General features: G+C 47.4%; 53 non-coding genes and 17 pseudogenes across 53 annotated transcripts in view; all 70 read left to right on the top strand.

Moving 5' to 3' along the window:
* Positions 1-44, top strand: part of LOC138460770 (5S ribosomal RNA) — a 119-nt gene extending 75 nt beyond the window's left edge. The window contains exon 1 of the ribosomal RNA XR_011263436.1: positions 1-44. This exon is cut by the window's left edge and continues 75 nt beyond it. This is a non-coding gene — a ribosomal RNA (5S ribosomal RNA).
* Positions 45-149: 105 nt separating this feature from the next.
* Positions 150-258, top strand: LOC138457373 (5S ribosomal RNA; annotated as a pseudogene).
* Positions 259-733: 475 nt separating this feature from the next.
* LOC138464060 (5S ribosomal RNA) lies at positions 734-852 on the top strand. Its single transcript, XR_011266643.1, has one exon. It is a non-coding gene; the product is annotated as a 5S ribosomal RNA (ribosomal RNA).
* Positions 853-958: 106 nt separating this feature from the next.
* Positions 959-1,077, top strand: LOC138454818 (5S ribosomal RNA). The gene has a single exon (XR_011261476.1). It is a non-coding gene; the product is annotated as a 5S ribosomal RNA (ribosomal RNA).
* Positions 1,078-1,183: 106 nt separating this feature from the next.
* Positions 1,184-1,302, top strand: LOC138462366 (5S ribosomal RNA). Its single transcript, XR_011264965.1, has one exon. It is a non-coding gene; the product is annotated as a 5S ribosomal RNA (ribosomal RNA).
* Positions 1,303-1,408: 106 nt separating this feature from the next.
* LOC138456293 (5S ribosomal RNA) lies at positions 1,409-1,517 on the top strand (annotated as a pseudogene).
* A 106-nt stretch (positions 1,518-1,623) lies between these two features.
* LOC138460769 (5S ribosomal RNA) lies at positions 1,624-1,742 on the top strand. Its single transcript, XR_011263435.1, has one exon. It is a non-coding gene; the product is annotated as a 5S ribosomal RNA (ribosomal RNA).
* A 106-nt stretch (positions 1,743-1,848) lies between these two features.
* On the top strand, positions 1,849-1,957 carry LOC138458472 (5S ribosomal RNA; annotated as a pseudogene).
* Positions 1,958-2,420: 463 nt separating this feature from the next.
* On the top strand, positions 2,421-2,539 carry LOC138464059 (5S ribosomal RNA). Its single transcript, XR_011266642.1, has one exon. It is a non-coding gene; the product is annotated as a 5S ribosomal RNA (ribosomal RNA).
* Positions 2,540-2,645: 106 nt separating this feature from the next.
* Positions 2,646-2,764, top strand: LOC138464446 (5S ribosomal RNA). Its single transcript, XR_011267026.1, has one exon. It is a non-coding gene; the product is annotated as a 5S ribosomal RNA (ribosomal RNA).
* A 106-nt stretch (positions 2,765-2,870) lies between these two features.
* Positions 2,871-2,989, top strand: LOC138454173 (5S ribosomal RNA). The gene has a single exon (XR_011260862.1). It is a non-coding gene; the product is annotated as a 5S ribosomal RNA (ribosomal RNA).
* Positions 2,990-3,095: 106 nt separating this feature from the next.
* Positions 3,096-3,214, top strand: LOC138460768 (5S ribosomal RNA). Its single transcript, XR_011263434.1, has one exon. It is a non-coding gene; the product is annotated as a 5S ribosomal RNA (ribosomal RNA).
* Positions 3,215-3,320: 106 nt separating this feature from the next.
* On the top strand, positions 3,321-3,439 carry LOC138461413 (5S ribosomal RNA). The gene has a single exon (XR_011264029.1). It is a non-coding gene; the product is annotated as a 5S ribosomal RNA (ribosomal RNA).
* A 105-nt stretch (positions 3,440-3,544) lies between these two features.
* Positions 3,545-3,653, top strand: LOC138458902 (5S ribosomal RNA; annotated as a pseudogene).
* Positions 3,654-4,117: 464 nt separating this feature from the next.
* Positions 4,118-4,236, top strand: LOC138464058 (5S ribosomal RNA). The gene has a single exon (XR_011266641.1). It is a non-coding gene; the product is annotated as a 5S ribosomal RNA (ribosomal RNA).
* Positions 4,237-4,342: 106 nt separating this feature from the next.
* On the top strand, positions 4,343-4,461 carry LOC138454172 (5S ribosomal RNA). Its single transcript, XR_011260861.1, has one exon. It is a non-coding gene; the product is annotated as a 5S ribosomal RNA (ribosomal RNA).
* Positions 4,462-4,567: 106 nt separating this feature from the next.
* Positions 4,568-4,686, top strand: LOC138460767 (5S ribosomal RNA). Its single transcript, XR_011263433.1, has one exon. It is a non-coding gene; the product is annotated as a 5S ribosomal RNA (ribosomal RNA).
* Positions 4,687-4,791: 105 nt separating this feature from the next.
* On the top strand, positions 4,792-4,900 carry LOC138457371 (5S ribosomal RNA; annotated as a pseudogene).
* A 476-nt stretch (positions 4,901-5,376) lies between these two features.
* Positions 5,377-5,495, top strand: LOC138464057 (5S ribosomal RNA). Its single transcript, XR_011266640.1, has one exon. It is a non-coding gene; the product is annotated as a 5S ribosomal RNA (ribosomal RNA).
* Positions 5,496-5,601: 106 nt separating this feature from the next.
* On the top strand, positions 5,602-5,720 carry LOC138464445 (5S ribosomal RNA). Its single transcript, XR_011267025.1, has one exon. It is a non-coding gene; the product is annotated as a 5S ribosomal RNA (ribosomal RNA).
* Positions 5,721-5,826: 106 nt separating this feature from the next.
* LOC138461709 (5S ribosomal RNA) lies at positions 5,827-5,945 on the top strand. The gene has a single exon (XR_011264316.1). It is a non-coding gene; the product is annotated as a 5S ribosomal RNA (ribosomal RNA).
* A 106-nt stretch (positions 5,946-6,051) lies between these two features.
* On the top strand, positions 6,052-6,160 carry LOC138456292 (5S ribosomal RNA; annotated as a pseudogene).
* A 106-nt stretch (positions 6,161-6,266) lies between these two features.
* On the top strand, positions 6,267-6,385 carry LOC138460764 (5S ribosomal RNA). Its single transcript, XR_011263431.1, has one exon. It is a non-coding gene; the product is annotated as a 5S ribosomal RNA (ribosomal RNA).
* Positions 6,386-6,491: 106 nt separating this feature from the next.
* Positions 6,492-6,600, top strand: LOC138458470 (5S ribosomal RNA; annotated as a pseudogene).
* Positions 6,601-7,063: 463 nt separating this feature from the next.
* On the top strand, positions 7,064-7,182 carry LOC138464056 (5S ribosomal RNA). The gene has a single exon (XR_011266639.1). It is a non-coding gene; the product is annotated as a 5S ribosomal RNA (ribosomal RNA).
* A 106-nt stretch (positions 7,183-7,288) lies between these two features.
* On the top strand, positions 7,289-7,407 carry LOC138464443 (5S ribosomal RNA). Its single transcript, XR_011267022.1, has one exon. It is a non-coding gene; the product is annotated as a 5S ribosomal RNA (ribosomal RNA).
* A 106-nt stretch (positions 7,408-7,513) lies between these two features.
* Positions 7,514-7,632, top strand: LOC138465007 (5S ribosomal RNA). Its single transcript, XR_011267582.1, has one exon. It is a non-coding gene; the product is annotated as a 5S ribosomal RNA (ribosomal RNA).
* Positions 7,633-7,738: 106 nt separating this feature from the next.
* LOC138460763 (5S ribosomal RNA) lies at positions 7,739-7,857 on the top strand. Its single transcript, XR_011263430.1, has one exon. It is a non-coding gene; the product is annotated as a 5S ribosomal RNA (ribosomal RNA).
* Positions 7,858-7,963: 106 nt separating this feature from the next.
* LOC138459082 (5S ribosomal RNA) lies at positions 7,964-8,072 on the top strand (annotated as a pseudogene).
* A 463-nt stretch (positions 8,073-8,535) lies between these two features.
* On the top strand, positions 8,536-8,654 carry LOC138461652 (5S ribosomal RNA). The gene has a single exon (XR_011264261.1). It is a non-coding gene; the product is annotated as a 5S ribosomal RNA (ribosomal RNA).
* A 106-nt stretch (positions 8,655-8,760) lies between these two features.
* LOC138457262 (5S ribosomal RNA) lies at positions 8,761-8,879 on the top strand. Its single transcript, XR_011262211.1, has one exon. It is a non-coding gene; the product is annotated as a 5S ribosomal RNA (ribosomal RNA).
* Positions 8,880-8,985: 106 nt separating this feature from the next.
* LOC138461401 (5S ribosomal RNA) lies at positions 8,986-9,104 on the top strand. Its single transcript, XR_011264017.1, has one exon. It is a non-coding gene; the product is annotated as a 5S ribosomal RNA (ribosomal RNA).
* A 106-nt stretch (positions 9,105-9,210) lies between these two features.
* On the top strand, positions 9,211-9,329 carry LOC138454054 (5S ribosomal RNA). The gene has a single exon (XR_011260748.1). It is a non-coding gene; the product is annotated as a 5S ribosomal RNA (ribosomal RNA).
* A 106-nt stretch (positions 9,330-9,435) lies between these two features.
* On the top strand, positions 9,436-9,554 carry LOC138460762 (5S ribosomal RNA). The gene has a single exon (XR_011263429.1). It is a non-coding gene; the product is annotated as a 5S ribosomal RNA (ribosomal RNA).
* Positions 9,555-9,660: 106 nt separating this feature from the next.
* On the top strand, positions 9,661-9,779 carry LOC138455339 (5S ribosomal RNA). Its single transcript, XR_011261975.1, has one exon. It is a non-coding gene; the product is annotated as a 5S ribosomal RNA (ribosomal RNA).
* Positions 9,780-9,885: 106 nt separating this feature from the next.
* On the top strand, positions 9,886-9,994 carry LOC138459774 (5S ribosomal RNA; annotated as a pseudogene).
* A 463-nt stretch (positions 9,995-10,457) lies between these two features.
* Positions 10,458-10,576, top strand: LOC138464055 (5S ribosomal RNA). Its single transcript, XR_011266638.1, has one exon. It is a non-coding gene; the product is annotated as a 5S ribosomal RNA (ribosomal RNA).
* Positions 10,577-10,682: 106 nt separating this feature from the next.
* On the top strand, positions 10,683-10,801 carry LOC138455165 (5S ribosomal RNA). The gene has a single exon (XR_011261807.1). It is a non-coding gene; the product is annotated as a 5S ribosomal RNA (ribosomal RNA).
* A 106-nt stretch (positions 10,802-10,907) lies between these two features.
* LOC138464819 (5S ribosomal RNA) lies at positions 10,908-11,026 on the top strand. Its single transcript, XR_011267395.1, has one exon. It is a non-coding gene; the product is annotated as a 5S ribosomal RNA (ribosomal RNA).
* Positions 11,027-11,132: 106 nt separating this feature from the next.
* On the top strand, positions 11,133-11,251 carry LOC138460761 (5S ribosomal RNA). Its single transcript, XR_011263428.1, has one exon. It is a non-coding gene; the product is annotated as a 5S ribosomal RNA (ribosomal RNA).
* A 105-nt stretch (positions 11,252-11,356) lies between these two features.
* Positions 11,357-11,465, top strand: LOC138457370 (5S ribosomal RNA; annotated as a pseudogene).
* A 475-nt stretch (positions 11,466-11,940) lies between these two features.
* LOC138464054 (5S ribosomal RNA) lies at positions 11,941-12,059 on the top strand. The gene has a single exon (XR_011266637.1). It is a non-coding gene; the product is annotated as a 5S ribosomal RNA (ribosomal RNA).
* Positions 12,060-12,165: 106 nt separating this feature from the next.
* On the top strand, positions 12,166-12,284 carry LOC138464442 (5S ribosomal RNA). Its single transcript, XR_011267021.1, has one exon. It is a non-coding gene; the product is annotated as a 5S ribosomal RNA (ribosomal RNA).
* Positions 12,285-12,390: 106 nt separating this feature from the next.
* LOC138462365 (5S ribosomal RNA) lies at positions 12,391-12,509 on the top strand. Its single transcript, XR_011264964.1, has one exon. It is a non-coding gene; the product is annotated as a 5S ribosomal RNA (ribosomal RNA).
* Positions 12,510-12,615: 106 nt separating this feature from the next.
* Positions 12,616-12,724, top strand: LOC138456291 (5S ribosomal RNA; annotated as a pseudogene).
* A 106-nt stretch (positions 12,725-12,830) lies between these two features.
* LOC138460760 (5S ribosomal RNA) lies at positions 12,831-12,949 on the top strand. The gene has a single exon (XR_011263427.1). It is a non-coding gene; the product is annotated as a 5S ribosomal RNA (ribosomal RNA).
* Positions 12,950-13,055: 106 nt separating this feature from the next.
* Positions 13,056-13,164, top strand: LOC138458469 (5S ribosomal RNA; annotated as a pseudogene).
* A 463-nt stretch (positions 13,165-13,627) lies between these two features.
* LOC138464053 (5S ribosomal RNA) lies at positions 13,628-13,746 on the top strand. The gene has a single exon (XR_011266636.1). It is a non-coding gene; the product is annotated as a 5S ribosomal RNA (ribosomal RNA).
* A 106-nt stretch (positions 13,747-13,852) lies between these two features.
* LOC138464441 (5S ribosomal RNA) lies at positions 13,853-13,971 on the top strand. Its single transcript, XR_011267020.1, has one exon. It is a non-coding gene; the product is annotated as a 5S ribosomal RNA (ribosomal RNA).
* Positions 13,972-14,077: 106 nt separating this feature from the next.
* On the top strand, positions 14,078-14,196 carry LOC138461034 (5S ribosomal RNA). Its single transcript, XR_011263678.1, has one exon. It is a non-coding gene; the product is annotated as a 5S ribosomal RNA (ribosomal RNA).
* A 106-nt stretch (positions 14,197-14,302) lies between these two features.
* On the top strand, positions 14,303-14,411 carry LOC138459296 (5S ribosomal RNA; annotated as a pseudogene).
* Positions 14,412-14,864: 453 nt separating this feature from the next.
* LOC138455054 (5S ribosomal RNA) lies at positions 14,865-14,983 on the top strand. The gene has a single exon (XR_011261699.1). It is a non-coding gene; the product is annotated as a 5S ribosomal RNA (ribosomal RNA).
* Positions 14,984-15,089: 106 nt separating this feature from the next.
* LOC138464439 (5S ribosomal RNA) lies at positions 15,090-15,208 on the top strand. The gene has a single exon (XR_011267019.1). It is a non-coding gene; the product is annotated as a 5S ribosomal RNA (ribosomal RNA).
* A 106-nt stretch (positions 15,209-15,314) lies between these two features.
* Positions 15,315-15,433, top strand: LOC138465006 (5S ribosomal RNA). Its single transcript, XR_011267581.1, has one exon. It is a non-coding gene; the product is annotated as a 5S ribosomal RNA (ribosomal RNA).
* A 106-nt stretch (positions 15,434-15,539) lies between these two features.
* Positions 15,540-15,658, top strand: LOC138460759 (5S ribosomal RNA). Its single transcript, XR_011263426.1, has one exon. It is a non-coding gene; the product is annotated as a 5S ribosomal RNA (ribosomal RNA).
* Positions 15,659-15,764: 106 nt separating this feature from the next.
* On the top strand, positions 15,765-15,873 carry LOC138459081 (5S ribosomal RNA; annotated as a pseudogene).
* A 463-nt stretch (positions 15,874-16,336) lies between these two features.
* Positions 16,337-16,455, top strand: LOC138461651 (5S ribosomal RNA). The gene has a single exon (XR_011264260.1). It is a non-coding gene; the product is annotated as a 5S ribosomal RNA (ribosomal RNA).
* A 106-nt stretch (positions 16,456-16,561) lies between these two features.
* LOC138457250 (5S ribosomal RNA) lies at positions 16,562-16,680 on the top strand. Its single transcript, XR_011262209.1, has one exon. It is a non-coding gene; the product is annotated as a 5S ribosomal RNA (ribosomal RNA).
* A 106-nt stretch (positions 16,681-16,786) lies between these two features.
* Positions 16,787-16,905, top strand: LOC138461389 (5S ribosomal RNA). Its single transcript, XR_011264005.1, has one exon. It is a non-coding gene; the product is annotated as a 5S ribosomal RNA (ribosomal RNA).
* Positions 16,906-17,011: 106 nt separating this feature from the next.
* Positions 17,012-17,120, top strand: LOC138456132 (5S ribosomal RNA; annotated as a pseudogene).
* Positions 17,121-17,226: 106 nt separating this feature from the next.
* LOC138454053 (5S ribosomal RNA) lies at positions 17,227-17,345 on the top strand. Its single transcript, XR_011260747.1, has one exon. It is a non-coding gene; the product is annotated as a 5S ribosomal RNA (ribosomal RNA).
* A 106-nt stretch (positions 17,346-17,451) lies between these two features.
* Positions 17,452-17,570, top strand: LOC138460758 (5S ribosomal RNA). Its single transcript, XR_011263425.1, has one exon. It is a non-coding gene; the product is annotated as a 5S ribosomal RNA (ribosomal RNA).
* A 106-nt stretch (positions 17,571-17,676) lies between these two features.
* On the top strand, positions 17,677-17,795 carry LOC138455338 (5S ribosomal RNA). Its single transcript, XR_011261974.1, has one exon. It is a non-coding gene; the product is annotated as a 5S ribosomal RNA (ribosomal RNA).
* Positions 17,796-17,901: 106 nt separating this feature from the next.
* LOC138459773 (5S ribosomal RNA) lies at positions 17,902-18,010 on the top strand (annotated as a pseudogene).
* Positions 18,011-18,473: 463 nt separating this feature from the next.
* LOC138464051 (5S ribosomal RNA) lies at positions 18,474-18,592 on the top strand. The gene has a single exon (XR_011266635.1). It is a non-coding gene; the product is annotated as a 5S ribosomal RNA (ribosomal RNA).
* A 106-nt stretch (positions 18,593-18,698) lies between these two features.
* Positions 18,699-18,817, top strand: LOC138464438 (5S ribosomal RNA). Its single transcript, XR_011267018.1, has one exon. It is a non-coding gene; the product is annotated as a 5S ribosomal RNA (ribosomal RNA).
* Positions 18,818-18,923: 106 nt separating this feature from the next.
* LOC138464818 (5S ribosomal RNA) lies at positions 18,924-19,042 on the top strand. Its single transcript, XR_011267394.1, has one exon. It is a non-coding gene; the product is annotated as a 5S ribosomal RNA (ribosomal RNA).
* A 106-nt stretch (positions 19,043-19,148) lies between these two features.
* On the top strand, positions 19,149-19,267 carry LOC138460757 (5S ribosomal RNA). Its single transcript, XR_011263424.1, has one exon. It is a non-coding gene; the product is annotated as a 5S ribosomal RNA (ribosomal RNA).
* A 105-nt stretch (positions 19,268-19,372) lies between these two features.
* On the top strand, positions 19,373-19,481 carry LOC138457369 (5S ribosomal RNA; annotated as a pseudogene).
* Positions 19,482-19,956: 475 nt separating this feature from the next.
* Positions 19,957-20,000, top strand: part of LOC138464049 (5S ribosomal RNA) — a 119-nt gene continuing 75 nt past the window's right edge. The window contains exon 1 of the ribosomal RNA XR_011266633.1: positions 19,957-20,000. This exon is cut by the window's right edge and continues 75 nt beyond it. This is a non-coding gene — a ribosomal RNA (5S ribosomal RNA).

Here is a 20,000-nt window from a genome sequence, read left to right as displayed (position 1 = left end):
TACCTGGATGGGAGACCACCTGGGAATACCAGGTGCTGTAGGCTTTTTTGTGCTCCAAGTTCAGGAAGTGAGCCATTTCACAATTGCCTTTCAAAACTGCAAGGTCTAGCCGACTAGATGCTTAAAAGTACAAACTCACTAGGCCCAGAGCCTACGGCCACACCACACTGAATGCGCCCGATCTCGGAAGCTAAGCAGGGTCGGGCCTAGTTAGTACCTGGATGGGAGACTGCCTGGGAATACCAGGTGCTGTAGGCTTTTTTTGTGCTCCATGATTAGTAATTGCGCAACTTCTCAATTATTTTTCAAATTTGGTATGTTTCCAAAATAATTGTATCCCGTTTTATAGCGGAAATGTTGGACAACATCATGAGGGCTGGAGCTACCTTTTTACATAGAATTAGCATACAGGTAGTGTGTTCATGGGTAATAAATCAACTTTCACATGTAATGCAGTACAGAGAATATTGAGTCCTTCAAGAGGCATGAAAGAAAACCATTATTGTGTTGATTGTTCTCTCCACCTCCCTGCAACAGACACAGGATGGATGAATTAAAGTTATCCTACCAGACATAGGAGTCCTGAATGGGCCCACCAGTCTTATATATCTCGCCTGATCGAGCCTGATCGAGCGCTGATCGAGCGATGAGCGTGGTATCATGTTGCAAGTGGCTGCATGGCTTAGCTTACTAAATGCAAATGCATAAGAGTAATATTCTTAGCATTCCTAGAGCCTACGGCCACACCACACTGAATGCACCCGATCTCGACTGATCTCGGAAGTTAAGCAGTGTCAGGCCTAGTTAGTACCTGGATGGGAGACCGCCTGGGAATACCAGGTGCTGTAGGCTTTTTTGTGCTCCAAGTTCAGGAAGTGAGCCCTTTCTCAATTGCCTTTTAAAACTGCAAGGTCTAGCCGACTAGATGCTTAAAAGTACAAAACTCAGTAGGCCCAGAGCCTACGGCCACACCACACTGAATGTGCCTGATCTTGTCTGATCTCAGAAGCTAAGCAGTGTCGGGCCTAGTTAGTACCTGGATGGAAGACCGCCTGGGAATACCAGGTGCTGTAGGCTTTTTTGTACTCCAAGTTCAGGAAGTGAGCCATTTCTCAATTGCCTTTCAAAACTGCAAGGTCTAGCCGACTAGATGCTTAAAAGTACAAAACTCACAAGAACCAGAGCCTACGGCCACACCACACTGAATGCGCCCGATCTCGTCTGATCTCGGAAGCTAAGCAGTGTCGGGCCTCGTTAGTACCTGGATGGGAGACCGCCTGGGAATACCAGGTGCTGTAGGCTTTTTTGTGCTCCAAGTTCAGGAAGTGAGCCATTTCTCAATTGCCTTTCAAAATTGCAAGGTCTAGCTGACTAGATGCTTAAAAGTACAAAACTCACTAGGCCCAGAGCCTACGGCCACACCACACTGATTGCGCCCGATCTCGGAAGCTAAGCAGTGTCGGGCCTCGTTAGTACCTGGATGGGAGACCGCCTGGGAATACCAGGTGCTGTAGGCTTTTTTGTGCTCCAAGTTCAGGAAGTGAGCCATTTCTCAATTGCCTTTCAAAACTGCAAGGTCTAGCTGACTAGATGCTTAAAAGTACAAAACTCACTAGGCCCAGAGCCTACGGCCACACCACACTGATTGCGCCCGATCTCGTCTGATCTCGGAAGCTAAGCAGTGTCGGGCCTAGTTAGTACCTGGATGGGAGACCACCTGGGAATACCAGGTGCTGTAGGCTTTTTTGTGCTCCAAGTTCAGGAAGTGAGCCATTTCACAATTGCCTTTCAAAACTGCAAGGTCTAGCCGACTAGATGCTTAAAAGTACAAAACTCACTAGGCCCAGAGCCTACGGCCACACCACACTGAATGCGCCCGATCTCGGAAGCTAAGCAGGGTCAGGCCTAGTTAGTACCTGGATGGGAGACTGCCTGGGAATACCAGGTGCTGTAGGCTTTTTTGTGCTCCATGATTAGTAATTGCGCAACTTCTCAATTATTTTTCAAATTTGGTATGTTTCCAAAATAATTGTATCCCGTTTTATAGCGGAAATGTTGGACAACATCATGAGGGCTGGAGCTACCTTTTTACATAGAATTAGCATACAGGTAGTGTGTTCATGGGTAATAAATCGACTTTCACATGTAATGCAGTACAGAGAATATTGAGTCCTTCAAGAGGCATGAAAGAAAACCATTATTGTGTTGATTGTTCTCTCCACCTCCCTGCAACAGACACAGGATGGATGAATTAAAGTTATCCTACCAGACATAGGAGTCCTGAATGGGCCCACCAGTCTTATATATCTCGCCTGATCGAGCCTGATCGAGCGATGAGCGTGGTATCATGTTGCAAGTGGCTGCATGGCTTAGCTTACTAAATGCAAATGCATAAGAGTAATATTCTTAGCATTCCTAGAGCCTACGGCCACACCACACTGAATGCACCCGATCTCGACTGATCTCGGAAGTTAAGCAGTGTCAGGCCTAGTTAGTACCTGGATGGGAGACCGCCTGGGAATACCAGGTGCTGTAGGCTTTTTTGTGCTCCAAGTTCAGGAAGTGAGCCCTTTCTCAATTGCCTTTTAAAACTGCAAGGTCTAGCCGACTAGATGCTTAAAAGTACAAAACTCACTAGGCCCAGAGCCTACGGCCACACCACACTGAATGTGCCTGATCTCGTCTGATCTCAGAAGCTAAGCAGTGTCGGGCCTAGTTAGTACCTGGATGGAAGACCGCCTGGGAATACCAGGTGCTGTAGGCTTTTTTGTACTCCAAGTTCAGGAAGTGAGCCATTTCTCAATTGCCTTTCAAAACTGCAAGGTCTAGCCGACTAGATGCTTAAAAGTACAAAACTCACAAGAACCAGAGCCTACGGCCACAGCACACTGAATGCGCCCGATCTCGTCTGATCTCGGAAGCTAAGCAGTGTCGGGCCTCGTTAGTACCTGGATGGGAGACCGCCTGGGAATACCAGGTGCTGTAGGCTTTTTTGTGCTCCAAGTTCAGGAAGTGAGCCATTTCTCAATTGCCTTTCAAAACTGCAAGGTCTAGCTGACTAGATGCTTAAAAGTACAAAACTCACTAGGCCCAGAGCCTACGGCCACACCACACTGATTGCGCCCGATCTCGTCTGATCTCGGAAGCTAAGCAGTGTCGGGCCTAGTTAGTACCTGGATGGGAGACCACCTGGGAATACCAGGTGCTGTAGGCTTTTTTGTGCTCCAAGTTCAGGAAGTGAGCCATTTCTCAATTGCCTTTCAAAACTGCAAGGTCTAGCCGACTAGATGCTTAAAAGTACAAAACTCACTAAGCCCAGAGCCTACGGCCACACCACACTGAATGCGCCCGATCTCGTCTGATCTCGGAAGCTAAGCAGTGTCGGGCCTAGTTAGTACCTGGATGGGAGACCACCTGGGAATACCAGGTGCTGTAGGCTTTTTTGTGCTCCAAGTTCAGGAAGTGAGCCATTTCACAATTGCCTTTCAAAACTGCAAGGTCTAGCCGACTAGATGCTTAAAAGTACAAACTCACTAGGCCCAGAGCCTACGGCCACACCACACTGAATGCGCCCGATCTCGGAAGCTAAGCAGGGTCTGGCCTAGTTAGTACCTGGATGGGAGACTGCCTGGGAATACCAGGTGCTGTAGGCTTTTTTTGTGCTCCATGATTAGTAATTGCGCAACTTCTCAATTATTTTTCAAATTTGGTATGTTTCCAAAATAATTGTATCCCGTTTTATAGCGGAAATGTTGGACAACATCATGAGGGCTGGAGCTACCTTTTTACATAGAATTAGCATACAGGTAGTGTGTTCATGGGTAATAAATCGACTTTCACATGTAATGCAGTACAGAGAATATTGAGTCCTTCAAGAGGCATGAAAGAAAACCATTATTGTGTTGATTGTTCTCTCCACCTCCCTGCAACAGACACAGGATGGATGAATTAAAGTTATCCTACCAGACATAGGAGTCCTGAATGGGCCCACCAGTCTTATATATCTCGCCTGATCGAGCCTGATCGAGCGATGAGCGTGGTATCATGTTGCAAGTGGCTGCATGGCTTAGCTTACTAAATGCAAATGCATAAGAGTAATATTCTTAGCATTCCTAGAGCCTACGGCCACACCACACTGAATGCACCCGATCTCGACTGATCTCGGAAGTTAAGCAGTGTCAGGCCTAGTTAGTACCTGGATGGGAGACCGCCTGGGAATACCAGGTGCTGTAGGCTTTTTTGTACTCCAAGTTCAGGAAGTGAGCCATTTCTCAATTGCCTTTCAAAACTGCAAGGTCTAGCCGACTAGATGCTTAAAAGTACAAAACTCACAAGAACCAGAGCCTACGGCCACAGCACACTGAATGCGCCCGATCTCGTCTGATCTCGGAAGCTAAGCAGTGTCGGGCCTCGTTAGTACCTGGATGGGAGACCGCCTGGGAATACCAGGTGCTGTAGGCTTTTTTGTGCTCCAAGTTCAGGAAGTGAGCCATTTCTCAATTGCCTTTCAAAACTGCAAGGTCTAGCTGACTAGATGCTTAAAAGTACAAAACTCACTAGGCCCAGAGCCTACGGCCACACCACACTGATTGCGCCCGATCTCGTCTGATCTCGGAAGCTAAGCAGTGTCGGGCCTAGTTAGTACCTGGATGGGAGACCACCTGGGAATACCAGGTGCTGTAGGCTTTTTTGTGCTCCAAGTTCAGGAAGTGAGCCATTTCACAATTGCCTTTCAAAACTGCAAGGTCTAGCCGACTAGATGCTTAAAAGTACAAACTCACTAGGCCCAGAGCCTACGGCCACACCACACTGAATGCGCCCGATCTCGGAAGCTAAGCAGGGTCGGGCCTAGTTAGTACCTGGATGGGAGACTGCCTGGGAATACCAGGTGCTGTAGGCTTTTTTTTGTGCTCCATGATTAGTAATTGCGCAACTTCTCAATTATTTTTCAAATTTGGTATGTTTCCAAAATAATTGTATCCCGTTTTATAGCGGAAATGTTGGACAACATCATGAGGGCTGGAGCTACCTTTTTACATAGAATTAGCATACAGGTAGTGTGTTCATGGGTAATAAATCAACTTTCACATGTAATGCAGTACAGAGAATATTGAGTCCTTCAAGAGGCATGAAAGAAAACCATTATTGTGTTGATTGTTCTCTCCACCTCCCTGCAACAGACACAGGATGGATGAATTAAAGTTATCCTACCAGACATAGGAGTCCTGAATGGGCCCACCAGTCTTATATATCTCGCCTGATCGAGCCTGATCGAGCGCTGATCGAGCGATGAGCGTGGTATCATGTTGCAAGTGGCTGCATGGCTTAGCTTACTAAATGCAAATGCATAAGAGTAATATTCTTAGCATTCCTAGAGCCTACGGCCACACCACACTGAATGCACCCGATCTCGACTGATCTCGGAAGTTAAGCAGTGTCAGGCCTAGTTAGTACCTGGATGGGAGACCGCCTGGGAATACCAGGTGCTGTAGGCTTTTTTGTGCTCCAAGTTCAGGAAGTGAGCCCTTTCTCAATTGCCTTTTAAAACTGCAAGGTCTAGCCGACTAGATGCTTAAAAGTACAAAACTCAGTAGGCCCAGAGCCTACGGCCACACCACACTGAATGTGCCTGATCTCGTCTGATCTCAGAAGCTAAGCAGTGTCGGGCCTAGTTAGTACCTGGATGGAAGACCGCCTGGGAATACCAGGTGCTGTAGGCTTTTTTGTACTCCAAGTTCAGGAAGTGAGCCATTTCTCAATTGCCTTTCAAAACTGCAAGGTCTAGCCGACTAGATGCTTAAAAGTACAAAACTCACAAGAACCAGAGCCTACGGCCACACCACACTGAATGCGCCCGATCTCGTCTGATCTCGGAAGCTAAGCAGTGTCGGGCCTCGTTAGTACCTGGATGGGAGACCTCCTGGGAATACCAGGTGCTGTAGGCTTTTTTGTGCTCCAAGTTCAGGAAGTGAGCCATTTCTCAATTGCCTTTCAAAATTGCAAGGTCTAGCTGACTAGATGCTTAAAAGTACAAAACTCACTAGGCCCAGAGCCTACGGCCACACCACACTGATTGCGCCCGATCTCGGAAGCTAAGCAGTGTCGGGCCTCGTTAGTACCTGGATGGGAGACCGCCTGGGAATACCAGGTGCTGTAGGCTTTTTTGTGCTCCAAGTTCAGGAAGTGAGCCATTTCTCAATTGCCTTTCAAAACTGCAAGGTCTAGCTGACTAGATGCTTAAAAGTACAAAACTCACTAGGCCCAGAGCCTACGGCCACACCACACTGATTGCGCCCGATCTCGTCTGATCTCGGAAGCTAAGCAGTGTCGGGCCTAGTTAGTACCTGGATGGGAGACCACCTGGGAATACCAGGTGCTGTAGGCTTTTTTGTGCTCCAAGTTCAGGAAGTGAGCCATTTCACAATTGCCTTTCAAAACTGCAAGGTCTAGCCGACTAGATGCTTAAAAGTACAAAACTCACTAGGCCCAGAGCCTACGGCCACACCACACTGAATGCGCCCGATCTCGGAAGCTAAGCAGGGTCAGGCCTAGTTAGTACCTGGATGGGAGACTGCCTGGGAATACCAGGTGCTGTAGGCTTTTTTGTGCTCCATGATTAGTAATTGCGCAACTTCTCAATTATTTTTCAAATTTGGTATGTTTCCAAAATAATTGTATCCCGTTTTATAGCGGAAATGTTGGACAACATCATGAGGGCTGGAGCTACCTTTTTACATAGAATTAGCATACAGGTAGTGTGTTCATGGGTAATAAATCGACTTTCACATGTAATGCAGTACAGAGAATATTGAGTCCTTCAAGAGGCATGAAAGAAAACCATTATTGTGTTGATTGTTCTCTCCACCTCCCTGCAACAGACACAGGATGGATGAATTAAAGTTATCCTACCAGACATAGGAGTCCTGAATGGGCCCACCAGTCTTATATATCTCGCCTGATCGAGCCTGATCGAGCGATGAGCGTGGTATCATGTTGCAAGTGGCTGCATGGCTTAGCTTACTAAATGCAAATGCATAAGAGTAATATTCTTAGCATTCCTAGAGCCTACGGCCACACCACACTGAATGCACCCGATCTCGACTGATCTCGGAAGTTAAGCAGTGTCAGGCCTAGTTAGTACCTGGATGGGAGACCGCCTGGGAATACCAGGTGCTGTAGGCTTTTTTGTGCTCCAAGTTCAGGAAGTGAGCCCTTTCTCAATTGCCTTTTAAAACTGCAAGGTCTAGCCGACTAGATGCTTAAAAGTACAAAACTCAGTAGGCCCAGAGCCTACGGCCACACCACACTGAATGTGCCTGATCTCGTCTGATCTCAGAAGCTAAGCAGTGTCGGGCCTAGTTAGTACCTGGATGGAAGACCGCCTGGGAATACCAGGTGCTGTAGGCTTTTTTGTACTCCAAGTTCAGGAAGTGAGCCATTTCTCAATTGCCTTTCAAAACTGCAAGGTCTAGCCGACTAGATGCTTAAAAGTACAAAACTCACAAGAACCAGAGCCTACGGCCACACCACACTGAATGCGCCCGATCTCGTCTGTTCTCGGAAGCTAAGCAGTGTCGGGCCTCGTTAGTACCTGGATGGGAGACCGCCTGGGAATACCAGGTGCTGTAGGCTTTTTTGTGCTCCAAGTTCAGGAAGTGAGCCATTTCTCAATTGCCTTTCAAAAGTGCAAGGTCTAGCTGACTAGATGCTTAAAAGTACAAAACTCACTAGGCCCAGAGCCTACGGCCACACCACACTGATTGCGCCCGATCTCGTCTGATCTCGGAAGCTAAGCAGTGTCGGGCCTAGTTAGTACCTGGATGGGAGACCACCTGGGAATACCAGGTGCTGTAGGCTTTTTTGTGCTCCAAGTTCAGGAAGTGAGCCATTTCTCAATTGCCTTTCAAAACTGCAAGGTCTAGCCGACTAGATGCTTAAAAGTACAAAACTCACTAGGCCCAGAGCCTACGGCCACACCACACTGAATGTGCCCGATCTCGGAAACTAAGCAGGGTCAGGCCTAGTTAGTACCTGGATGGGAGACTGCCTGGGAATACCAGGTGCTGTAGGCTTTTTTGTGCTCCATGATTAGTAATTGCGCAACTTCTCAATTATTTTTCAAATTTGGTATGTTTCCAAAATAATTGTATCCCGTTTTATAGCGGAAATGTTGGACAACATCATGAGGGCTGGAGCTACCTTTTTACATAGAATTAGCATACAGGTAGTGTGTTCATGGGTAATAAATCGACTTTCACATGTAATGCAGTACAGAGAATATTGAGTCCTTCAAGAGGCATGAAAGAAAACCATTATTGTGTTGATTGTTCTCTCCACCTCCCTGCAACAGACACAGGATGGATGAATTAAAGTTATCCTACCAGACATAGGAGTCCTGAATGGGCCCACCAGTCTTATATATCTCGCCTGATCGAGCCTGATCGAGCGATGAGCGTGGTATCATGTTGCAAGTGGCTGCATGGCTTAGCTTACTAAATGCAAATGCATAAGAGTAATATTCTTAGCATTCCTAGAGCCTACGGCCACACCACACTGAATGCACCCGATCTCGTCTGATCTCGGAAGTTAAGCAGTGTCAGGCCTAGTTAGTACCTGGATGGGAGACCGCCTGGGAATACCAGGTGCTGTAGGCTTTTTTGTGCTCCAAGTTCAGGAAGTGAGCCCTTTCTCAATTGCCTTTTAAAACTGCAAGGTCTAGCCGACTAGATGCTTAAAAGTACAACACTCACTAGGCCCAGAGCCTACGGCCACACCACACTGAATGCGCCTGATCTCGTCTGATCTCAGAAGCTAAGCAGTGTCGGGCCTAGTTAGTACCTGGATGGGAGACCGCCTGGGAATACCAGGTGCTGTAGGCTTTTTTGTACTCCAAGTTCAGGAAGTGAGCCATTTCTCAATTGCCTCTCAAAACTGCAAGGTCTAGCCGACTAGATGCTTAAAAGTACAAAACTCACTAGGCCCAGAGCCTACGGCCACACCACACTGAATGCGCCCGATCTCGTCTGATCTCGGAAGCTAAGCAGTGTCGGGCCTAGTTAGTACCTGGATGGGAGACCACCTGGGAATACCAGGTGCTGTAGGCTTTTTTGTGCTCCAAGTTCAGGAAGTGAGCCATTTCACAATTGCCTTTCAAAACTGCAAGGTCTAGCCGACTAGATGCTTAAAAGTACAAAACTCACTAGGCCCAGAGCCTACGGCCACACCACACTAATTGCGCCCGATCTCGTCTGATCTCGGAAGCTAAGCAGTGTCGGGCCTCGTTAGTACCTGGATGGGAGACCGCCTGGGAATACCAGGTGCTGTAGGCTTTTTTGTGCTCCAAGTTCAGGAAGTGAGCCATTTCTCAATTGCCTTTCAAAACTGCAAGGTCTAGCTGACTAGATGCTTAAAAGTACAAAACTCACTAGGCCCAGAGCCTACGGCCACACCACACTGATTGCGCCCGATCTCGTCTGATCTCGGAAGCTAAGCAGTGTCGGGCCTAGTTAGTACCTGGATGGGAGACCACCTGGGAATACCAGGTGCTGTAGGCTTTTTTGTGCTCCAAGTTCAGGAAGTGAGCCATTTCACAATTGCCTTTCAAAACTGCAAGGTCTAGCCGACTAGATGCTTAAAAGTACAAAACTCACTAGGCCCAGAGCCTACGGCCACACCACACTGAATGCGCCCAATCTCGACTGATCTCGGAAGTTAAGCAGTGTCAGGCCTAGTTAGTACCTGGATGGGAGACCGCCTGGGAATACCAGGTGCTGTAGGCTTTTTTGTGCTCCAAGTTCAGGAAGTGAGCCCTTTCTCAATTGCCTTTTAAAACTGCAAGGTCTAGCCGACTAGATGCTTAAAAGTACAAAACTCACTAGGCCCAGAGCCTACGGCCACACCACACTGAATGTGCCCAATCTCGGAAGCTAAGCAGGGTCAGGCCTAGTTAGTACCTGGATGGGAGACTGCCTGGGAATACCAGGTGCTGTAGGCTTTTTTGTGCTCCATGATTAGTAATTGCGCAACTTCTCAATTATTTTTCAAATTTGGTATGTTTCCAAAATAATTGTATCCCGTTTTATAGCGGAAATGTTGGACAACATCATGAGGGCTGGAGCTACCTTTTTACATAGAATTAGCATACAGGTAGTGTGTTCATGGGTAATAAATCGACTTTCACATGTAATGCAGTACAGAGAATATTGAGTCCTTCAAGAGGCATGAAAGAAAACCATTATTGTGTTGATTGTTCTCTCCACCTCCCTGCAACAGACACAGGATGGATGAATTAAAGTTATCCTACCAGACATAGGAGTCCTGAATGGGCCCACCAGTCTTATATATCTCGCCTGATCGAGCCTGATCGAGCGATGAGCGTGGTATCATGTTGCAAGTGGCTGCATGGCTTAGCTTACTAAATGCAAATGCATAAGAGTAATATTCTTAGCATTCCTAGAGCCTACGGCCACACCACACTGAATGCACCCGATCTCGACTGATCTCGGAAGTTAAGCAGTGTCAGGCCTAGTTAGTACCTGGATGGGAGACCGCCTGGGAATACCAGGTGCTGTAGGCTTTTTTGTGCTCCAAGTTCAGGAAGTGAGCCCTTTCTCAATTGCCTTTTAAAACTGCAAGGTCTAGCCGACTAGATGCTTAATAGTACAAAACTCACTAGGCCCAGAGCCTACGGCCACACCACACTGAATGTGCCTGATCTCGTCTGATCTCAGAAGCTAAGCAGTGTCGGGACTAGTTAGTACCTGGATGGAAGACCGCCTGGGAATACCAGGTGCTGTAGGCTTTTTTGTACTCCAAGTTCAGGAAGTGAGCCATTTCTCAATTGCCTTTCAAAACTGCAAGGTCTAGCCGACTAGATGCTTAAAAGTACAAAACTCACAAGAACCAGAGCCTACGGCCACACCACACTGAATGCGCCCGATCTCGTCTGATCTTGGAAGCTAAGCAGTGTCGGGCCTCGTTAGTACCTGGATGGGAGACCGCCTGGGAATACCAGGTGCTGTAGGCTTTTTTGTGCTCCAAGTTCAGGAAGTGAGCCATTTCTCAATTGCCTTTCAAAACTGCAAGGTCTAGCTGACTAGATGCTTAAAAGTACAAAACTCACTAGGCCCAGAGCCTACGGCCACACCACACTGATTGCGCCCGATCTCGTCTGATCTCGGAAGCTAAGCAGTGTCGGGCCTAGTTAGTACCTGGATGGGAGACCACCTGGGAATACCAGGTGCTGTAGGCTTTTTTGTGCTCCAAGTTCAGGAAGTGAGCCATTTCACAATTGCCTTTCAAAACTGCAAGGTCTAGCCGACTAGATGCTTAAAAGTACAAACTCACTAGGCCCAGAGCCTACGGCCACACCACACTGAATGCGCCCGATCTCGGAAGCTAAGCAGGGTCGGGCCTAGTTAGTACCTGGATGGGAGACTGCCTGGGAATACCAGGTGCTGTAGGCTTTTTTTGTGCTCCATGATTAGTAATTGCGCAACTTCTCAATTATTTTTCAAATTTGGTATGTTTCCAAAATAATTGTATCCCGTTTTATAGCGGAAATGTTGGACAACATCATGAGGGCTGGAGCTACCTTTTTACATAGAATTAGCATACAGGTAGTGTGTTCATGGGTAATAAATCAACTTTCACATGTAATGCAGTACAGAGAATATTGAGTCCTTCAAGAGGCATGAAAGAAAACCATTATTGTGTTGATTGTTCTCTCCACCTCCCTGCAACAGACACAGGATGGATGAATTAAAGTTATCCTACCAGACATAGGAGTCCTGAATGGGCCCACCAGTCTTATATATCTCGCCTGATCGAGCCTGATCGAGCGCTGATCGAGCGATGAGCGTGGTATCATGTTGCAAGTGGCTGCATGGCTTAGCTTACTAAATGCAAATGCATAAGAGTAATATTCTTAGCATTCCTAGAGCCTACGGCCACACCACACTGAATGCACCCGATCTCGACTGATCTCGGAAGTTAAGCAGTGTCAGGCCTAGTTAGTACCTGGATGGGAGACCGCCTGGGAATACCAGGTGCTGTAGGCTTTTTTGTGCTCCAAGTTCAGGAAGTGAGCCCTTTCTCAATTGCCTTTTAAAACTGCAAGGTCTAGCCGACTAGATGCTTAAAAGTACAAAACTCAGTAGGCCCAGAGCCTACGGCCACACCACACTGAATGTGCCTGATCTCGTCTGATCTCAGAAGCTAAGCAGTGTCGGGCCTAGTTAGTACCTGGATGGAAGACCGCCTGGGAATACCAGGTGCTGTAGGCTTTTTTGTACTCCAAGTTCAGGAAGTGAGCCATTTCTCAATTGCCTTTCAAAACTGCAAGGTCTAGCCGACTAGATGCTTAAAAGTACAAAACTCACAAGAACCAGAGCCTACGGCCACACCACACTGAATGCGCCCGATCTCGTCTGATCTCGGAAGCTAAGCAGTGTCGGGCCTCGTTAGTACCTGGATGGGAGACCGCCTGGGAATACCAGGTGCTGTAGGCTTTTTTGTGCTCCAAGTTCAGGAAGTGAGCCATTTCTCAATTGCCTTTCAAAATTGCAAGGTCTAGCTGACTAGATGCTTAAAAGTACAAAACTCACTAGGCCCAGAGCCTACGGCCACACCACACTGATTGCGCCCGATCTCGGAAGCTAAGCAGTGTCGGGCCTCGTTAGTACCTGGATGGGAGACCGCCTGGGAATACCAGGTGCTGTAGGCTTTTTTGTGCTCCAAGTTCAGGAAGTGAGCCATTTCTCAATTGCCTTTCAAAACTGCAAGGTCTAGCTGACTAGATGCTTAAAAGTACAAAACTCACTAGGCCCAGAGCCTACGGCCACACCACACTGATTGCGCCCGATCTCGTCTGATCTCGGAAGCTAAGCAGTGTCGGGCCTAGTTAGTACCTGGATGGGAGACCACCTGGGAATACCAGGTGCTGTAGGCTTTTTTGTGCTCCAAGTTCAGGAAGTGAGCCATTTCACAATTGCCTTTCAAAACTGCAAGGTCTAGCCGACTAGATGCTTAAAAGTACAAAACTCACTAGGCCTAGAGCCTACGGCCACACCACACTGAATGCGCCCGATCTCGGAAGCTAAGCAGGGTCAGGCCTAGTTAGTACCTGGATGGGAGACTGCCTGGGAATACCAGGTGCTGTAGGCTTTTTTGTGCTCCATGATTAGTAATTGCGCAACTTCTCAATTATTTTTCAAATTTGGTATGTTTCCAAAATAATTGTATCCCGTTTTATAGCGGAAATGTTGGACAACATCATGAGGGCTGGAGCTACCTTTTTACATAGAATTAGCATACAGGTAGTGTGTTCATGGGTAATAAATCGACTTTCACATGTAATGCAGTACAGAGAATATTGAGTCCTTCAAGAGGCATGAAAGAAAACCATTATTGTGTTGATTGTTCTCTCCACCTCCCTGCAACAGACACAGGATGGATGAATTAAAGTTATCCTACCAGACATAGGAGTCCTGAATGGGCCCACCAGTCTTATATATCTCGCCTGATCGAGCCTGATCGAGCGATGAGCGTGGTATCATGTTGCAAGTGGCTGCATGGCTTAGCTTACTAAATGCAAATGCATAAGAGTAATATTCTTAGCATTCCTAGAGCCTACGGCCACACCACACTGAATGCACCCGATCTCGACTGATCTCGGAAGTTAAGCAGTGTCAGGCCTAGTTAGTACCTGGATGGGAGACCGCCTGGGAATACCAGGTGCTGTAGGCTTTTTTGTGCTCCAAGTTCAGGAAGTGAGCCCTTTCTCAATTGCCTTTTAAAACTGCAAGGTCTAGCCGACTAGATGCTTAAAAGTACAAAACTCAGTAGGCCCAGAGCCTACGGCCACACCACACTGAATGTGCCTGATCTCGTCTGATCTCAGAAGCTAAGCAGTGTCGGGCCTAGTTAGTACCTGGATGGAAGACCGCCTGGGAATACCAGGTGCTGTAGGCTTTTTTGTACTCCAAGTTCAGGAAGTGAGCCATTTCTCAATTGCCTTTCAAAACTGCAAGGTCTAGCCGACTAGATGCTTAAAAGTACAAAACTCACAAGAACCAGAGCCTACGGCCACACCACACTGAATGCGCCCGATCTCATCTGATCTCGGAAGCTAAGCAGTGTCGGGCCTCGTTAGTACCTGGATGGGAGACCGCCTGGGAATACCAGGTGCTGTAGGCTTTTTTGTGCTCCAAGTTCAGGAAGTGAGCCATTTCACAATTGCCTTTCAAAACTGCAAGGTCTAGCCGACTAGATGCTTAAAAGTACAAAACTCACTAGGCCCAGAGCCTTCGGCCACACCACACTGAATGCGCCCGATCTCGGAAGCTAAGCAGGGTCAGGCCTAGTTAGTACCTGGATGGGAGACTGCCTGGGAATACCAGGTGCTGTAGGCTTTTTTGTGCTCCATGATTAGTAATTGCGCAACTTCTCAATTATTTTTCAAATTTGGTATGTTTCCAAAATAATTGTATCCCGTTTTATAGCGGAAATGTTGGACAACATCATGAGGGCTGGAGCTACCTTTTTACATAGAATTAGCATACAGGTAGTGTGTTCATGGGTAATAAATCGACTTTCACATGTAATGCAGTACAGAGAATATTGAGTCGTTCAAGAGGCATGAAAGAAAACCATTATTGTGTTGATTGTTCTCTCCACCTCCCTGCAACAGACACAGGATGGATGAATTAAAGTTATCCTACCAGACATAGGAGTCCTGAATGGGCCCACCAGTCTTATATATCTCGCCTGATCGAGCGATGAGCGTGGTATCATGTTGCAAGTGGCTGCATGGCTTAGCTTACTAAATGCAAATGCATAAGAGTAATATTCTTAGCATTCCTAGAGCCTACGGCCACACCACACTGAATGCACCCGATCTCGACTGATCTCGGAAGTTAAGCAGTGTCATGCCTAGTTAGTACCTGGATGGGAGACCGCCTGGGAATACCAGGTGCTGTAGGCTTTTTTGTGCTCCAAGTTCAGGAAGTGAGCCCTTTCTCAATTGCCTTTTAAAACTGCAAGGTCTAGCCGACTAGATGCTTAAAAGTACAAAACTCACTAGGCCCAGAGCCTACGGCCACACCACACTGAATGTGCCTGATCTCGTCTGATCTCAGAAGCTAAGCAGTGTCGGGCCTAGTTAGTACCTGGATGGAAGACCGCCTGGGAATACCAGGTGCTGTAGGCTTTTTTGTACTCCAAGTTCAGGAAGTGAGCCATTTCTCAATTGCCTTTCAAAACTGCAAGGTCTAGCCGACTAGATGCTTAAAAGTACAAAACTCACAAGAACCAGAGCCTACGGCCACACCACACTGAATGCGCCCGATCTCGTCTGTTCTCGGAAGCTAAGCAGTGTCGGGCCTCGTTAGTACCTGGATGGGAGACCGCCTGGGAATACCAGGTGCTGTAGGCTTTTTTGTGCTCCAAGTTCAGGAAGTGAGCCATTTCTCAATTGCCTTTCAAAAGTGCAAGGTCTAGCTGACTAGATGCTTAAAAGTACAAAACTCACTAGGCCCAGAGCCTACGGCCACACCACACTGATTGCGCCCGATCTCGTCTGATCTCGGAAGCTAAGCAGTGTCGGGCCTAGTTAGTACCTGGATGGGAGACCACCTGGGAATACCAGGTGCTGTAGGCTTTTTTGTGCTCCAAGTTCAGGAAGTGAGCCATTTCTCAATTGCCTTTCAAAACTGCAAGGTCTAGCCGACTAGATGCTTAAAAGTACAAAACTCACTAGGCCCAGAGCCTACGGCCACACCACACTGAATGTGCCCGATCTCGGAAACTAAGCAGGGTCAGGCCTAGTTAGTACCTGGATGGGAGACTGCCTGGGAATACCAGGTGCTGTAGGCTTTTTTGTGCTCCATGATTAGTAATTGCGCAACTTCTCAATTATTTTTCAAATTTGGTATGTTTCCAAAATAATTGTATCCCGTTTTATAGCGGAAATGTTGGACAACATCATGAGGGCTGGAGCTACCTTTTTACATAGAATTAGCATACAGGTAGTGTGTTCATGGGTAATAAATCGACTTTCACATGTAATGCAGTACAGAGAATATTGAGTCCTTCAAGAGGCATGAAAGAAAACCATTATTGTGTTGATTGTTCTCTCCACCTCCCTGCAACAGACACAGGATGGATGAATTAAAGTTATCCTACCAGACATAGGAGTCCTGAATGGGCCCACCAGTCTTATATATCTCGCCTGATCGAGCCTGATCGAGCGATGAGCGTGGTATCATGTTGCAAGTGGCTGCATGGCTTAGCTTACTAAATGCAAATGCATAAGAGTAATATTCTTAGCATTCCTAGAGCCTACGGCCACACCACACTGAATGCACCCGATCTCGTCTGATCTCGGAAGTTAAGCAGTGTCAGGCCTAGTTAGTACCTGGATGGGAGACCGCCTGGGAATACCAGGTGCTGTAGGCTTTTTTGTGCTCCAAGTTCAGGAAGTGAGCCCTTTCTCAATTGCCTTTTAAAACTGCAAGGTCTAGCCGACTAGATGCTTAAAAGTACAACACTCACTAGGCCCAGAGCCTACGGCCACACCACACTGAATGCGCCTGATCTCGTCTGATCTCAGAAGCTAAGCAGTGTCGGGCCTAGTTAGTACCTGGATGGGAGACCGCCTGGGAATACCAGGTGCTGTAGGCTTTTTTGTACTCCAAGTTCAGGAAGTGAGCCATTTCTCAATTGCCTCTCAAAACTGCAAGGTCTAGCCGACTAGATGCTTAAAAGTACAAAACTCACTAGGCCCAGAGCCTACGGCCACACCACACTGAATGCGCCCGATCTCGTCTGATCTCGGAAGCTAAGCAGTGTCGGGCCTAGTTAGTACCTGGATGGGAGACCACCTGGGAATACCAGGTGCTGTAGGCTTTTTTGTGCTCCAAGTTCAGGAAGTGAGCCATTTCACAATTGCCTTTCAAAACTGCAAGGTCTAGCCGACTAGATGCTTAAAAGTACAAAACTCACTAGGCCCAGAGCCTACGGCCACACCACACTGAATGCGCCCGATCTCGGAAGCTAAGCAGGGTCGGGCCTAGTTAGTACCTGGATGGGAGACCGCCTGGGAATACCAGGTGCTGTAGGCTTTTTTGTGCTCCAAGTTCAGGAAGTGAGCCATTTCTCAATTGCCTTTCAAAATTGCAAGGTCTAGCTGACTAGATGCTTAAAAGTACAAAACTCACTAGGCCCAGAGCCTACGGCCACACCACACTAATTGCGCCCGATCTCGTCTGATCTCGGAAGCTAAGCAGTGTCGGGCCTCGTTAGTACCTGGATGGGAGACCGCCTGGGAATACCAGGTGCTGTAGGCTTTTTTGTGCTCCAAGTTCAGGAAGTGAGCCATTTCTCAATTGCCTTTCAAAACTGCAAGGTCTAGCTGACTAGATGCTTAAAAGTACAAAACTCACTAGGCCCAGAGCCTACGGCCACACCACACTGATTGCGCCCGATCTCGTCTGATCTCGGAAGCTAAGCAGTGTCGGGCCTAGTTAGTACCTGGATGGGAGACCACCTGGGAATACCAGGTGCTGTAGGCTTTTTTGTGCTCCAAGTTCAGGAAGTGAGCCATTTCACAATTGCCTTTCAAAACTGCAAGGTCTAGCCGACTAGATGCTTAAAAGTACAAAACTCACTAGGCCCAGAGCCTACGGCCACACCACACTGAATGCGCCCAATCTCGACTGATCTCGGAAGTTAAGCAGTGTCAGGCCTAGTTAGTACCTGGATGGGAGACCGCCTGGGAATACCAGGTGCTGTAGGCTTTTTTGTGCTCCAAGTTCAGGAAGTGAGCCCTTTCTCAATTGCCTTTTAAAACTGCAAGGTCTAGCCGACTAGATGCTTAAAAGTACAAAACTCACTAGGCCCAGAGCCTACGGCCACACCACACTGAATGTGCCCAATCTCGGAAGCTAAGCAGGGTCAGGCCTAGTTAGTACCTGGATGGGAGACTGCCTGGGAATACCAGGTGCTGTAGGCTTTTTTGTGCTCCATGATTAGTAATTGCGCAACTTCTCAATTATTTTTCAAATTTGGTATGTTTCCAAAATAATTGTATCCCGTTTTATAGCGGAAATGTTGGACAACATCATGAGGGCTGGAGCTACCTTTTTACATAGAATTAGCATACAGGTAGTGTGTTCATGGGTAATAAATCGACTTTCACATGTAATGCAGTACAGAGAATATTGAGTCCTTCAAGAGGCATGAAAGAAAACCATTATTGTGTTGATTGTTCTCTCCACCTCCCTGCAACAGACACAGGATGGATGAATTAAAGTTATCCTACCAGACATAGGAGTCCTGAATGGGCCCACCAGTCTTATATATCTCGCCTGATCGAGCCTGATCGAGCGATGAGCGTGGTATCATGTTGCAAGTGGCTGCATGGCTTAGCTTACTAAATGCAAATGCATAAGAGTAATATTCTTAGCATTCCTAGAGCCTACGGCCACACCACACTGAATGCACCCGATCTCGACTGATCTCGGAAGTTAAGCAGTGTCAGGCCTAGTTAGTACCTGGATGGGAGACCGCCTGGGAATACCAGGTGCTGTAGGCTTTTTTGTGCTCCAAGTTCAGGAAGTGAGCCCTTTCTCAATTGCCTTTTAAAACTGCAAGGTCTAGCCAACTAGATGCTTAATAGTACAAAACTCACTAGGCCCAGAGCCTACGGCCACACCACACTGAATGTGCCTGATCTCGTCTGATCTCAGAAGCTAAGCAGTGTCGGGCCTAGTTAGTACCTGGATGGAAGACCGCCTGGGAATACCAGGTGCTGTAGGCTTTTTTGTACTCCAAGTTCAGGAAGTGAGCCATTTCTCAATTGCCTTTCAAAACTGCAAGGTCTAGCCGACTAGATGCTTAAAAGTACAAAACTCACAAGAACCAGAGCCTACGGCCACACCACACTGAATGCGCCCGATCTCGTCTGATCTTGGAAGCTAAGCAGTGTCGGGCCTCGTTAGTACCTGGATGGGAGACCGCCTGGGAATACCAGGTGCTGTAGGCTTTTTTGTGCTCCAAGTTCAGGAAGTGAGCCATTTCTCAATTGCCTTTCAAAACTGCAAGGTCTAGCTGACTAGATGCTTAAAAGTACAAAACTCACTAGGCCCAGAGCCTACGGCCACACCACACTGATTGCGCCCGATCTCGTCTGATCTCGGAAGCTAAGCAGTGTCGGGCCTAGTTAGTACCTGGATGGGAGACCACCTGGGAATACCAGGTGCTGTAGGCTTTTTTGTGCTCCAAGTTCAGGAAGTGAGCCATTTCACAATTGCCTTTCAAAACTGCAAGGTCTAGCCGACTAGATGCTTAAAAGTACAAACTCACTAGGCCCAGAGCCTACGGCCACACCACACTGAATGCGCCCGATCTCGGAAGCTAAGCAGGGTCGGGCCTAGTTAGTACCTGGATGGGAGACTGCCTGGGAATACCAGGTGCTGTAGGCTTTTTTTGTGCTCCATGATTAGTAATTGCGCAACTTCTCAATTATTTTTCAAATTTGGTATGTTTCCAAAATAATTGTATCCCGTTTTATAGCGGAAATGTTGGACAACATCATGAGGGCTGGAGCTACCTTTTTACATAGAATTAGCATACAGGTAGTGTGTTCATGGGTAATAAATCAACTTTCACATGTAATGCAGTACAGAGAATATTGAGTCCTTCAAGAGGCATGAAAGAAAACCATTATTGTGTTGATTGTTCTCTCCACCTCCCTGCAACAGACACAGGATGGATGAATTAAAGTTATCCTACCAGACATAGGAGTCCTGAATGGGCCCACCAGTCTTATATATCTCGCCTGATCGAGCCTGATCGAGCGCTGATCGAGCGATGAGCGTGGTATCATGTTGCAAGTGGCTGCATGGCTTAGCTTACTAAATGCAAATGCATAAGAGTAATATTCTTAGCATTCCTAGAGCCTACGGCCACACCACACTGAATGCACCCGATCTCGACTGATC

This window comes from Ambystoma mexicanum, chromosome 4p (assembly GCF_040938575.1).
Source record: "Ambystoma mexicanum isolate Mex_15411 chromosome 4p, UKY_AmexF1_1, whole genome shotgun sequence".
NCBI classification, from domain to species: Eukaryota; Metazoa; Chordata; class Amphibia; order Caudata; family Ambystomatidae; genus Ambystoma; species Ambystoma mexicanum.
This window is presented reverse-complemented; position numbering and strand designations above follow the sequence as displayed.